The sequence below is a fragment of the Oryx dammah genome, unplaced genomic scaffold, assembly GCF_014754425.2.
Source record: "Oryx dammah isolate SB20612 unplaced genomic scaffold, SCBI_Odam_1.1 HiC_scaffold_5, whole genome shotgun sequence".
NCBI classification, from domain to species: Eukaryota; Metazoa; Chordata; class Mammalia; order Artiodactyla; family Bovidae; genus Oryx; species Oryx dammah.
Genome location: NW_024070189.1, coordinates 86,517,624 through 86,530,506, shown reverse-complemented (window position 1 = coordinate 86,530,506; position 12,883 = coordinate 86,517,624). Strand labels below are relative to the sequence as shown.

The window sequence follows — 12,883 nt, the reverse complement described above, 5'->3', positions numbered from 1 at the left end:
ATAGGCTTCAACAATACATGAATCAAGAACTTCCAGATATACAAGCTGCGTTTAGAAAAGGCAGAGGAACCAGAAATCAAATTGCCAACATCCTCTGGGTATTATAGAGAAAGCAAAGAAATTCCTGAAAAACACCTACTTCTGCTTCACTGACCACACTAAAGCCTTTGACTGAGTGGATCACAACAAACTGGAAAATCCTTAAAGAGATGGGAATATAAGACCACTTTACCTGTCTCCTGAGATATCTTTATGCAGGATAAGAAGCAAGTTAGAACCAGACACAGGACAACAGACTGGTTTCAAAAAGGGGAAAGGAGTATGTCAAGGTCATATGTCACACCCTGCTTATTTAACTTACATGCAGGGTACATCATGCAAAATGCCAGGCTGCATGAATCACAAGCTGGAATTAAGATTACCAGGAGAAATAGCAACAACCTCAGAAATGCAGATGATACCACTCTAATGGCAGAAAGTGAGGAGGAACTAACAAGCCTCTTGATGAGGGTGAAAGAGGAGAGTGAAAAAGCTGGCTTAAAACTGAACATTCAAAACACAAAGACCATGACATCTGGTCCCATCACTTTAACACAAATACATATGGAAAAATTAGAAACAGTGGCAGATTTTGTTTTCTTGGGCTCCAAAATCACTGAGAAAGGTGACTGCAGCCATGAAATTAAAAATGCTTGCTCCTTGGAAAGAAAGCTATGACACATCTAGATAGCATATTAAAAATCACTTTGGTGACAAAGGTCTGAATAGTCCAAGCTTTGGTTTTTCCAGTAGTCAAGCACAGATGTGTGAGTTGGACCATACTCAGCGTCAAAGAATTGATGCTTTTCAATTGTGCTGGAGAACGCTCTTGAGAGTTCCTTGGACTGCAAGGAGATCAAACCAGTCAATCCTAAAGGAAATCAACCCTGACTATTCATTGGAAGGACTGATGCTAAAGCTGAAGCTCCAATCCTTTGACTAACTGATGCAAAGAGCCAACTCATTGGAAAAGATCCTGATACGGAAAGACTGACCGGAGGAGGAGAAGGGGGCGACAGAGGATGAGATAGCTGGACGGCATCACTGACTCAACGGACATGAATTTGAGCAAACTCTGGGAGATAGTGAAGGACAGGGATGCCTGGCGTGCTGCAGTCCATGGGGTCACAAAGAGCTGGACATGACTTAGCAACCTGAATTAACAACAATAACATTTAAAACAATTGTGTCTTATATGGTAAACACTAGTGTCCTTAAGACTTTAGAAACAGGAATTTCACCCATTAAACTCTAGAGAAACTTTTAGCATGTGCTCACCAGGCAACACATTCAAAAAGGCCCAAAAGAGCATCAGTCATAATGGCCCCATATAGGTAACAATTCAGAATTCAAAAGGACTATATGGATGTACATGGTGTAGTCATACAACAGAACACGTTAGAGAAGAGGAAATTAAGTTCAGCTAATGGCCTCAAGGAGTAGCCAGCATGGTCAACAGAAGAGTCCAAAATGCAGTACTTGGATGCAATCTCAAAAACGACAGAATGATCTCTGCTCGTTTCCAAGGCAAACTATTCAATATCACAGTAATCCAAGTCTATGCCCCCACCAGTAACACTGAAGAAGCTGAAGTTGAACGGTTCTATGAACCTACAAGACCTTTTAGAACTAACACTCAAAAAAGATGTCCTTTTCATTACAAGGGACTGGAATGCAAAAGTAGGAAGTCCAGAAACACCTGGAGTAACAGGTAAATTTGGCCTTGGAATACGGAATGAAGCAGGGTAAAGGCTAATAGACTTTTGCCAAGAGAACACACTGGTTACAGCAAACACCCTCTTCCAACAACACAAGCGAAGACTCTACACACAGACATAACCAGATGGTCAACAATGAAATTAGACTGATTATATTCTTTGCAGCCAAAGATGGAAAAGCTCTATAGTCAGCAAAAACAAGACCGGGAGCTGACTGTGGCTCGGATCATGAAATACTTATTGCCAAATTCAGACTTAAAATGAAGAAAGTAGGGAAAACCACTAGATCATTCAGGTATTACCTAAATCAAATCTCTTATGATTATACAGTGGAAGTGAGAAATAGATTTAAGGGACTAGATCTGATAGACAAGAGTGCCTGGTGAACTATGGACAGAGGTTTGTGACATTGTACAGGAGACAGGGAGCAAGACCATCCCCATGGGAAAGAAATATAAAAGAAGCAAAATGGCTGTCTAGGAAGGCCTTACAAATAGCTGTGAAAAAAAAAGAGAAAAAGAAAGATATAAGCATCTGAATGCAGAGTTCCAAAGCATAGCAAGAAGAGATAAGAAAGCATTCCTCCGCGATCAGTGCCGAGAAAGAGAGGAAAAGAACAGAATGGGAAAGACTAGAGATCTCTTCAAGAAAATTAGAGATACCAAGGGAACATTTCATGCAAAGACGGGTTTGATAAAGGACAGAAATGGTCTGGACCTAACAGAAGCAGAAGATATTAAGAAGAGGTGGCAAGAATACACAGAAGAACTGTACAAAAAAAGATCTTCACAACCCAGATAATCATGATGGTGTGATCACTCATCTGGAGCCAGACATCCTGGAATGTGAAGTCAAGTAGGCCTTAGAAAGCATCACTACGAACAAATCTAGTGGAGGTGATGGAATTCCAGTTGAGCTATTTCAAATCCTGAAAGATGATGCTGTGAAGTGCTGCACTCAATATGCCAGCAAATTTGGAAAACTCGGCAGTGGCCACAGGACTGCAAAAGGTCAGTTTTCATTCCAATCCAAAGAAAGGCAATGCCAAAGAATGCTCAGACTACCACACAATTGCACTCATCTCACACGCTATAAAGTAATGCTCAAAATCCTCCAAGCCAGGCTTCAGCAATATGTGAACCGTGAACTTCCAGATGTTCAAGCTGGTTTTAGAAAAGGCAGAGGAACCAGAGATCAAATTGCCAACATCTGCTGGATCATCAAAAAAGCAAGAGAGTTCCAGGAAAACATCTATTTCTGCTTTACTGACTATGTCAAAGCCTTTGACTGTGTGGATCACAATAAACTGTGGAAAATTCTGAAAGAGATGGGAATACCAGACCACCTGACCTGCCTCTTGAGAAACCTGTATGCAGGTCAGGGAGCAACAGTTAGAACTGGACATGGAACAACAGACTGGTTCCAAATAGGAAAAGGAGTACGTCAAGGGTGTATAGTGTCACCCTGCTTATATAACTTCTATGCAGAGTACATCATGAGAAACGCTGGACTGGAAGAAGCACAAGCTAGAATCAAGATTGCCGGGAGAAATATCAATCACCTCTGATATGCAGATGACACCACCCTTATGTCAGAAAGTGAAGAAGAACTAAAAAGCCTCTTGATCAAAGTGAAAGTGGAGAGTGAAAAGTTGGCTTAAAGCTCAACATTCAGAAAATGAAGATCATGGCATCTGGTCCCATCACTTCATGGGAAATAGATGGGGAAAGAGTGGAAATTGCCAGACTTTATTTTTGGGGCTCCAAAATCACTGCAGATGGTGACTGCAGCCATGAAATTAAAAGACGCTTATTCCTTGGAAGGAAAGTTATGACCAACGTAGATAGCATGTTCAAAAGCAGAGACATTACTTTGCCAACAAAGGTCCGTCTAGTCAAGGCTATGGTTTTTCCTGTGGTCATGTATAGATGTGTGAGTTGGACTGTGAACAAAGCTGGGCGCTGAAGAATTGATGCTTTTGAAGTGTGGTGTTGGAGAAGCCTCGAGAGTCCCTTGGACTGCAAGGAGATCCAACCAGTCCATTCTAAAGGAGATTAGTCCTGGGTGTTCTTTGGAAAGACAGATGCTAAAGCTGAAACTCCAATACTTGGCTACCTGATGCGAAGAGTTGACTCATTGGAAAAGACTCTGATGCTGGGAGGGATTGGGGACAGGAGGAGAAGGGGATGACCGAGGATGAGATGGCTGGATGGCATCACTGACTCAATGGACGTGAGTCTGAGTGAACTCTGGGAGTTGGTGATGGACAGGGAGGCCTGGCGTGCTGTGATTCATGGGGTCGCATAGAGTCGGACACGACTGAGTGACTGAACTGAACGATCTCAATACAGATTAGTCTTTTAAATTTAATATTGAATTAAAGAAGAAAACACAATTATATCCAGTGCAACACCACTTATTTGAAGTTAAAACAGGTAAACCAACTATAGTGTTCAGGGCACACACAAATGGTACAATCATAAAGCACATTAAGGAAATGATTACGATAAGCAGCAGGGCAGCAGCTCCTCCGAGTGTTGGAGAAGAGATGTAAATGAGAATGCTAGCGTCCTTCCGGGGGTGTTGGCAATGCTCCACTTTTTGACTTGGGTTGATTCATAATACAATTGTTTTATAACTGTTTATTATATAGTATATTTATAAGTAAAAGAAACTTTTAAATTATTTTTTGGTATGATAATGGAACTGTGCTTATGTTAAATAACAGTCACTACCTCAGAGATAAAAACTATAGATATTTACAGATAAGATGAAATAATGCTTGGAATTTGACTTCAAAATATAAACAAGGCAAAGTAGATGCACTGATCAGATAAGAACTGATGTTGCTGAAGCTGAGTGCATGAGATGGAGTATACTACCGTCTACTTTTGAATTATTATTTTTGCTGATGTCACTTTTTAAGAAATGATAAATAGCAGCAACCTCATGGCTTGCTAAGGAATAGCTTGCTTTACTTTCTTGTATATATCAAAAAACTCCAACTGAAATTAAATCAAGAGCAACTTAATAAAAGCATTTAGGAAAACAATTTCCTTTCTGACATCAACAAACATAAAAGCCTTCTAGTTTCTAAGAAAAATGGCCTTCTGCTACCATGTTCTTCCCGCCTCTCACCCGCCAGCACCCCTGCGCTTCTCCAGCTGGCATCCACATGGAATGCTAGGGACACAAACTGAGCACTTCCTGACAGTGCTCTAGGCACAAAACGGGACAGGGGCACCTCATGCCAAGAGCCTTTCTAGTTGGTCTTCAAAGTTCATGTACACAAATCCACACTTTCCCCACAGGTATATGAAAGTACACAGGGAGTACCACCCACCGTATCTAAGAGCAGCTTACTGTCTCTAGGAGATCCAGAAGCTGCTCCTCAGACAAGACAGGCAGTTCCAGGGAGTAAGATAATCTTGCCTCATTTCCAGGTTTAGCAGATGGTTAAGACATTTGAATCAGTCCTCTACACTCCCTTTCTACAAGTAGGAATATTTTTTATTTTTCTACTGATAAGGGTGATTTTTAATTTCATTTACATAACTTCATCTGTTAAATGGTTTGAGAGGACTAGAGTTATACGTGAATTTTTTAGTTAAACAAATTAAGAGCATGCATATTTGCGTTTTCAGAAAAGGGAAAAATGACACCATATCAATCAAATTCACACCTCATGTAGGGTGTTTGGGAATGTGATTCCTGAAAAAGGAAGTTCTACATGAATCATGCCATCTGGGGTCATCATCACACAGTATTGATGGAGATGCATCACACTTGAGCGAACACTCTCGCCTGGCATAAATTCTCTGAAATTCCAGAATGCCCTTACTGAGAGCTTCCTCTAGCCACCTTTCATTGAACTATTATTGGCTCTTCCTCTCGGTCTAAGATCTGCCAGCAGCCTCTGTCTACTGACCCACCCCATCTCCCTCCAACTCTTCACCTATTTCCCTTGAAGAAACCTCAGGCTCTCTAACACACGGACAACAGTGCCCTTCATTTTTTTTCTTTTTTAAATGGCAGTAACCACTTCATCACTTACATTCACAACCCCTACTATTAGGATTAGAACTGCACATCAAAACAACAATAAAGGTGGAAGTAAGAAAAGTTACTGCAGGAAATAAGCAATCTTATTTCAGAACATGCTAGGCACACGACTGCAGACGGCAGAGGAGGACTCCCTGGCTGGCAGCACAGGAAGGAGAAGGTAACGCGCTGCTGCAGGACGCAGCTTGGTCAAGCAGCGCTGCCTCTCCGTCTGGGCACACAGTAACAGTCAAACCACTGAGAAAAGGACACACGCTTCGCTTAAAGAACAAAACCATCCAATGATGTCCCATTTCCAAAGTGTAAAAACCAGTCTTTCCATGGCCTGGAAGGCCACACATGACCTGGCCCTTCACTATCTCTGACCTCATTTCCCACCACTGCGGCCTTGGCTCACAGCCACCCCGCCCTCTTTGATATTCCTCTTATACATACAACCCTTGCGCTTCCAGAACTCTTGCACTCTCAAGTGCCTCAGACTGAAGCACTCTTCCCTACCTACCTGTGTGCCTTAAATCTTAGCTTAAATATCATTTCATCAAAGAGGTCTTTCCTGTACACTCTTAATCCCTCCCCCATTTCCCCTTCTCTCTCTTTTTTTCTGCTTTCTTTTCCCACAGTTCTGACATCCCCTGACATCACAGGCACCTATCGATTCTCTGAGTATCTCCTCCACTAGACTGGCAGTGAATTAAGTCCCAATGTCTGTTTTGCTCACTGTTATTTCACCAGAACCTGGCTTGCTGGAGAAATATCGGTGTTAATACATGATGACTGGCATAGGTGTCTAAATAAAGTAATACATTGCAGAGATAAACACCACTACAAAACATCCGTACTGTGTGGGGAAATACTATATAGGGAAAGCTTGTAATGTGAATAGAAAGGAGGGAGGTTGTAAATCAATATTAATTGTTTCTGAGGATAACTCAGAAGTTTATTACCTTAACCGTGGTGATGGCAGCATGTGTATACATACATTCAAACTCACCAGATAGAATACATTAATTATGCAGTTTTTCAGGTATACCAACTATAACTCCAAAAAAAGCTGGTGAAAAAGTCCACTAGCATTTCAATGCACTATAAGAAGTAGGTAAAAAATTCACTAAAGTCCTGTAAACAGCTGACAGATCTTGTTTTTTAAAAAGATTAAGGTGCAAAGCAGCAACCATTTAAAGATTCCTACCTTAGCATATATGTAGCAGCAACAACCGCAGCGTTTACACTACAGCCAATTTTAAAGGTTTAGATGGCTCAAAAAAATGGGACTCTATTTTATTCTGTACTATACACTATACTGTGTTAAAACTAAAGAGTAGGAAGGAAAAGTATGATTCTTATGCTACTACTCCGAAAAAGGCATTCTAAGTTCTTCGCAATGCTGACTTGTTCCTTTTCCACACATGGAATGCACAAGAGCAGGGGGTGGTAAACGAGTGGGAGAGTCGGCGCACAGCACTCGGTTTGGGTACAGACTCTAGGAAGCTTTAGAGATGACCAAGCAGCTTCCAAATAAGGCGCTCTTGATACTGTCGACTAGAGCTGCAAGGTATATGCTTTTGTAGGCTCTAAGCACACACAAAATTATTAATGCACCCATTTTTTCCCTAATGCCAACAAGCCAGCTGTTTTTCCACTACAGTAACCATGTGGTCCAGTGAAGTGTTGTAAACAATAACACAAGACAGACATGTTATACGTGCACAGAAACACTCAAACTGCAAATGCTTTGTGTATCAGAAAATGTATTTCTGATGTCCTGTACTTACAATTCTAAAGTCTTATGCGCCCACTCTTTAAAATTCCCAATCTGTACCTTTCTAGTTTGAGTATACCTTTAAAACAGAATGTTATATGCATTATGAATGCTGGCAATAAACACATCAACCTCAGACAACATGGAAACAGAACTTGTGGTTTCCTGTCTAACATGTAAGGGGCTTAGAAGATGTCGTGCCAATCCACACAGTCAAAAAGTTGAACTGAAAATCAACAATTCTCAGGTCCTTTAGAAAACTGAGATCACAGAACCAACCGTTGCCTCCAAAACTGGAGAGACAGGCTGGTACAGAAAACCACCATGGACTAGAGTGGAAACCTCCAGGTCATGCAGAACCAGTGCGGGACAGCCTAAGACTGTCCTGAGGAGTTGCTGGGTGAGAAGTGCAGGCAGCTGGAGCGGTTAGGAGGCCCTGTCTCAGGAGAGCCCCCATGCTCCTGCGAGTTTCACCACCAGGAACTCGACCGTGTTCTCAAAGTGAATGCCAGAGAAAACTCTCCTTCTCCTTCAGCCAAGAGGAGGGGAAGGCAGACATTTTAAAATAAGCTACAACACTATACGCTGGTTCAGTGCGCTTGGTTCTGATGTTATCTAAACAGAGACAGGCCTATCTTCCCTGTCTCCTCTAAAAGGGTATTTTGTCTATCCAGAGAGTACTGTAATGGGAGCTATGCCACTGAAACAGATCAGATTCAACATCTTTCTTTCCACAGTCTAACTCTTTTAGATAAGATGATTTTCCTCTCTGACTACATTTTTCCTGCTGGCTAGCTACAGTTGAAGAATGTGTCACAGCTATCCAGGCACTTGACTGAGAGTCTCTGAAGTTGGGGCTGGAAACGGAATGCGTGGCCTCTTTCTGGGGGAGAGAGGGAAGCATTCACAGAATGTGAGCGCTGGGAGGGGCCCTGGAGGGAATCTGTGGTAGGCAGCCTGTGAAGTTGGTCCCAATGACCCCCGTCTCCTGGAATTCATGCCTCTGTCTACTCCCCTCCCTTGGGTGTGAACTAGATTTAGCGAGTTAATTCTACAGGCCACAGTACAGCAAAAAGTGGTGGCAGGTCACAAAGATTCTGACCTCCACTGTGCCTGCCCTCTTCCTCACACTAGCGGAAGCCAGTCACCACGCTGTGAGCTGTTCTGTGGCGAGACCTGCTGCTGCTGCTGCTGCTGAGTCGCTTCAGTCGTGTCCGACTCTGTGCAACCCCCCAGACGGCAGCCCACCAGGCTCCCCCCGTCCCTGGGATTCTCCAGGCAAGAGTACTGGAGTGGGTTGCCATCACATTCTCCGATGGCGAGACCAGTAGGCGACAAACTGAGGGAGGCCTCCAGCCAACAAGCAACTGAGGCCCTTATTCCAACCGAGACTCTTGTCAGGACTCAGAGAGGAACTAAACCCTGCCAACCGGAGAAGGCAATGGCACCCCACTCCAGTACTCTTGCCTGGAAAGCCTCGTGGGCTGCAGTCCATGGGGTCGCTGAGAGTTGGCACGACTCAGTGACTTCACTTTGACTTTTCACTTTCATGCACTGGAGAAGGAAATGGCAACCCACTCCAGTGTTCTTGCCTGGAGAATTCCAGGGACGGCGGAGCCTGGTGGGCTGCCATCTATGGGGTCATACAGAGTCGGACACGAGTGAAGTGATTTAGCAGCAGCAGTAGCAAACCCTGCCAATAACTGCTTCAGTAACCTAGAAAGCAGGTCCGCTCGGCACTAAACCCTGAGGTAGTTATGGCCTCAGCTGATACCCTGTCACCTCAAAGATACCTTAAGTCAGGGGACTTGGCTGCACACTGCCTGGATTCCTGACCCACAGAATCTGCGAGATAATAAAAGTCTGTTTCAAACCACCATGGTTTAGATTAACTTGCATCATCTTAGTTATGGACAAGGAACTAGCAACCTACTCCAGTACTCTTGCCTGGGAAATCCCATGGACAGAGAGGAGCCTGGCAGGCTGCAGTTCATGGGGTAGTGAAGAATCAGGTAAGACTCAGCGACTAACACCAACTAAGTGAATCTGTGAGGTAATAAGTCTGTTTTAAGCCACTATGGTTTAGGCTAACTTGCATCATCTTAGGTAACTAACACTTCACCCAATCCAATCTCCATATTCTCAGTGAACTAAAGGCGATCAGGGGAGGTTTGACACTTCGCCTGAACTCTGACTCAGACCACACCAAAAAACCACACCTAGACTACTGCCACACACAGGCCCCAGGTAGGGTTCTCAGAGCAACTTACAATCGTTGCTGCTGTTCAGTCACTTCAGTCGTGTCCGACTCTTTACAGCCCCACGGACTGTAGTCCACCAAGCTCCTCTGTCCATGGGAACTCTTCCAGGCAAGAATACTAGAGGAAGGTGCCATTTCTTCTTCAGGGGACCTTCCGGGACCAGGGATCAAACCCACATCACTTGCATGGGCAGGCAGGTTCTTTACCACTGAGCCACCAGGGAAGCGCGATTTGTAACGCCCTTCTGCAATCTGGCACTATGGAAATTTGCCTGTTGTTCTTAACAAAGCCTCCCCTCAAAAGAAACCTATTTTGCCAGCTCCTAATTGACTGGGGTTGTATCAGAAACTAACCAACCTTGGGGAAGGGAAACATCCAACTGCAGCCTCCTCCAGCCTGTCTCAACTAAGGAGTAAAAAAACAAAACTGAGAAGCACTTGTGTAGGTCACAGTGCAGGGGCACAGGCTCACTAAAAGACTGAGACCTAACCAGAGCAGTGTGTCACGCTTCCCCGTCTCCAGCACCTCACCAGTACATCAACAATGCTCCTGTGTGAAAATGCAGGGAAAGACAACCAAAAGCGCTGGACCTCAGACCTTAGAGAGAAGTCCTAGGGAAACCTAAGACAACAGGGCACAAAGCAAGGACGCCACAGAAAACGTTGTCCTGGGACACCTACAACTACAGCAAAGAATAAGCAAAGCCTAATCCCCCACAGATAAATATGAAAACCTGTTTCCCTCAGTTTCTTTCACTCAGCATATTATCACAAATGACTTTCAACAAAAATTACAAGGCATAGTAAAAACAGTACAGTGACAGGATTCAAGTATTCTAAAATCTTTCAAAACTGCTGAAAATGCAATCATTGGTAATATTAAGTCATAAATGATAAATTATATACAATAACAAATGCACAGGTAAACATGGTTACTGAAATAAATATTCATTTTATGCTTAAGTAAATTTGAACCTTTCTCATTAAAAGTCAGGAGAAGCAAGAATGTTCTACCATCATTGACACTATTCAATATTATATTGGAGGTCAAACCAATGCAGAAAGATTTCAATAGGGAAAAAAGTTTACATATGAGAATTAAGACAAACAAAATGTCACTATATGGAGAAATTTAAGAAATATAAAGTGCTCAGTATAGTATCTGGATAAAAAATTGGTGTATAAAATCAACTGCTTACAAAATAGTAAAAAAAAAAAAAAAATCCACTAGTAAATGTAATAGCAAAACAATTTCATTAAGAATAGCAAGGAAAATTCATTTTAAAAAATCTATAAAAAACTGAGCAAGAAATATGCAAAACTTACATGATGAAAAATTTAACTTACTAAAAGAATATGAAAAGGTCTATACAAATGAAGATGTACGCTATGCTTCTCAATGGAACTACTCAAAATTTGAGAATGTCAATTCTCATCCAATTACATCTAGATTCAATGCAATTCTAAAGTAAACACCTAAATGATTTAAAAGATGCATGATATATCTCATTCAAAGAAGAAGATACAAAAGATAACACAGCAAAAACCCATGTCATAACAATCCAGCTTAAAAATAAGACTTACCAAGATAGTTTAAAAAGAAGAGCTACGTACTAAGTAACGGCAGCAGGTGCAATGGCACAGGTGTAAACATATGTAAGCAAAAGAACAGAACAGGTTTTAAGAGTAGTGTCTTTAAATGTATGAAAATGTAGTATATAATAATGGTGACATTTCATATCTCTAATAAAAAGACTGGCTATTTAATAAACTGTTTTTAGATAGCTGACTTAACATGAAAGAATAGTCAGACCCCTACCTCATCCCACACAAAGCAACTCTCCTTACTTCATGGATCAAAGAACTAAATGTAAAAAACAGTATGACCAAAGTAGTAAAAGGGAAGATGGTGGAGCAGTTACCAGTAGGAATCTGCATCCCCACCACCACTGTACAGGCATCATCTTTCTGCTGTATCTATTCTGGAACTCTGGAGTCTCTTTAAGGCTGGCAACTTCCAGGGGAAAACTTGAGAGGTAAACTGCAGCGCCAGCTCTCAGCAGAGGAGCAGAGCAGTGCCCCCCTCCTCCCATAGCTGTGGTCTCTGCACAGCACGCACACAACCTCTGGGGAGCCAGGGTGGGCAAAAAGGAGCCTGTCCTCCCAGCATCTCCTCTTCTGATCTCAGAGGAGCAGACCAGCAGGTGGGCCACCACTGTTGGTGCTCAACTCCACAACTGCTGCAAGCCCCTCATCCTCTGGCTGCAGTGACTTCCAGGGGGTTTAAAAAGCCAGTGCCCTTTCTTCTCCTCCCTGCCCTCACTTTTTCATATTTTCCCTTTTCCAGAGCCAGACATTAAAGACTAGGACATTCAAAAACAACTGCATATACAAGGAAAATTAAAAAGTGACTGTGTATGTATGACCAGGGAAAGGCTCAGAAAAGATCTGAAGAGAGCTTCAGATTACACCTCATTCTTCCTTTCATATTGTTACAAATGTTAAGCCAAGCAGAATACAATGGAAATTCATTTATTCCACCAGGCAGTCAGCAAACCAGCTAGCATGTATGACCACACTCTCCAAGGCATCAGATGCGATCCTGAAGATACAGGGTAAACACGGTCAGAGCCCCTAAAGAAGAGACCAAGGTGGTTACTGTGCAACAAGTTCCATCCCACCATAGAAAAATCAACCAAAGGAGCCGGTAGAAATACTGCTGAGGGATTTTCCCCTACGTCAGGAAAAGGCTGGGGAAGATTTCAGAGAGTTGACATTCGACACAGGCATCTTAAAAGACGAAGAGAACACTGGAGGGGAAGGGATGAATTTTGGTAGAGGTAACAAAATGCACAGGTTAGAAGGGACAAAAGTGAGGCAGGTACCAAGAAATGGCCAGCGAAGACGACTGACTGTCCACTCAGGGCAAAAAACCGGAACCTACGTCTACAGAGAAATAAGGGTAACAGCATCTTCCCCCGAGAACTGCTGTGAGGGAGAGAAGACGGTCAGTCCTGGCTCGCCGTCTTCCACCCACTGATCTCC

General features: G+C 42.8%; 1 protein-coding gene across 7 annotated transcripts in view; it reads right to left on the bottom strand.

The window, feature by feature from the left end:
* The window catches only part of CDC42SE2 (CDC42 small effector 2), a 118,051-nt gene that overhangs the window by 38,326 nt on the left and 66,842 nt on the right, over window positions 1-12,883 (bottom strand). The window lies entirely within an intron of this gene.